The sequence below is a fragment of the Octopus bimaculoides genome, chromosome 5, assembly GCF_046866305.1.
Source record: "Octopus bimaculoides isolate indiv1 chromosome 5, ASM4686630v1, whole genome shotgun sequence".
NCBI classification, from domain to species: Eukaryota; Metazoa; Mollusca; class Cephalopoda; order Octopoda; family Octopodidae; genus Octopus; species Octopus bimaculoides.
Genome location: NC_142932.1, coordinates 111,719,771 through 111,722,270, shown reverse-complemented (window position 1 = coordinate 111,722,270; position 2,500 = coordinate 111,719,771).

Here is a 2,500-nt window from a genome sequence, read left to right as displayed (position 1 = left end):
TCCGACAAGATGTATTTCTTGAAATGCTTCCACAATTACTGTCTTTGAAATTCAGCTATAAGGATTTTGTTGAGTAGAGGCTACAGTAGAAGACACTTGCCCAAGGTGCTACACAATGGGACTGAACCCGAAGCTATGTGGTTACAAAGCGAGCTTCTTCACCACACAGCCATACCAGCTCCTTATAGCAGAACTAGCAAAGGATCGTACGAGATTCTGTGTAATATTTTTTGCAGCTCTTTGCTTTATGACAACAACGGCCGTGACAACACTGGTAACAAGCTGTGTCGGTCCAATTTCACGGCTTTTCTCTATCATAAACATCGTTAGCGTGGAGAGGAGAAATTTGTATCAAAGGTCAACTATTAGTCTTTCTCAAAATATTTGGCCCAGCCTTACACATACATGCACAGGTGGACGGTCAATATTGGCTGGAGAGGCTCCTACATAGGGCTTCAGTCCAGGACATGGATTGTACAGTGTACCCGCAGTGGAATAGCTAGAGCGTATGCCTCCTGTGATAGCTCTTGAGTTTGCTGTCCCTCATCCCTTATAGAAGCTTATATAGGAAACCCAAAATTACCGTCGCCATAAAAGCGTCGCCCGTGGCGGACCGCCCATATCCTCCTCCACTAGCTACGCTATTGTGTATCCGACCGTTTCCAACAGTGACTATTATCTCCCTTTGAGGATTAGGCGGGTAGGACTATTAATCTTAAACTACCTGAAAGAAGCCAATTGATGTCGAATTTACTCAAGTGGCTGCAAAGAGTCCGAAATGGCACAAATGAGACCACAGCGAACATCAACAGGATCAGTGACGAAATATGACACAGACGCTGGAACTGGATCGGACACGTCCTCAGACAAGATCAAGAAAGCAATTGTATGGTAGCACCAAAGTAGCAGCCTGAAGGGAAAAGAGCTGCAGGGCACCCTAAAACCACACAACGAAGGACCATTGACAAGGAAAGGAAACGAGAACGGTAGAGAAGATGGAATGAGACCGGAACAGTGGCAGAAAAAAAAAGCAGGTTGGAGAGATAATGTTGCAGCCACATGTGCCTTATCCACATGTACCTTAACCACATGTGCCTCATGGCACGGTGAGAACTAACTAACCTGAAAGAAGAATCATATATTTATGCAAAGAGTAAGACGGCGAGCCGGCAGAACCATTAGTGCGTCGGATAAACTACTCAGTGGCATTTCTTCCGGCTCCTGACGTTTTGAGTTCAATTCCACCGAGATCAACTTCACCTTTCATCCCTTCGAGGTCAATAAAATAAAGTACCAGTCTTGTACTTTGATCGATGTAAACGACTAATCCCTTCACCCAAATTCAGGCCTTGTGCCTATATTAGAAAGAAATATTTGCGAGGAGTCACGGAACCATTTCAAAAATATATTGATGAATTACAGAAAATACGATTGTGTGTGTGTGTGTGTGTGTGTGTGTGTGTGTGTGTGTGTGTGTGTGTGTGTGTGTGTAACAGTGAGGCGTTTAAACACTTATCAGTGAAAAGCAGTTTTCCGCATTCAGTGGGTTCCATGATATTTGATACCGTAATAGTTTTCCGTATATTTGCCAAGGGGCCTGACTCTTGCCCCTCCAAGCCAGTGTTCCAAGATCACTGGCATCTCACCAATAAAATTCCTGGTAGTTATCTAGTATTGGGGGAATGGTTGTGGCGGGAGTTATCGCCCAAAACGTTTAAGATGTATTCTTAAAGGAATGACAAGTATATGTGCACGCGTACATATGTGTGTGTGTGTGTGTGTGTGTGTGTGTGTGTGTGTGTGTGTGTGTGTGTGTGTGTGTGTAAGTTGGACACATTGAAAGTTGATCTCTCATTAGTTATAGGCGCGAGTTCCGAGCAAGATATTGATTTTTTTTTTTTTTTTTCATATTTTCTTTTTGTCACTCTTTGTAAGTCTTTGTAAGTTAAACTAAGCTGATTTATAACAATTATCTCTAACTTAGACAGCACAAGACCAGCAGTTTTGAGGGGAGGGGCTAGTCGATATCATCGACCTCCGTACTTGAACGGATACTTTGTTTCATCAACCCTGAAGTAATTAACGCCAAAATTCACATCGAAGGGATTTGATATCAGAACACCAGCAACAGTACCAAAAACCGCAAAACAGTTTGTTCGACGCTCTAACGATTCTGTCAATCCATCGCCTTAGATGATTTATAATATCACGTTCAAGGGTTGCTTAGTAACGATGGCATGTCGGATTAACGTCTAATTTCGTTCGTTTATGTTCAGGGTTTAAATGCCACATATACTAATTTCATTTTTCTTTTCCCTACTTCTGAGAATTCATTATACACACACACACACACACACACACACACACACACACACACATTCACACATATACATACACATACACACATACGACAGGCTTCCACACAGTTTCCATTGACAAAATTCATTTACAATTCATTGGTCTGTCCAGAGTTATAGTAGATGCTTTACCAAGATACTGC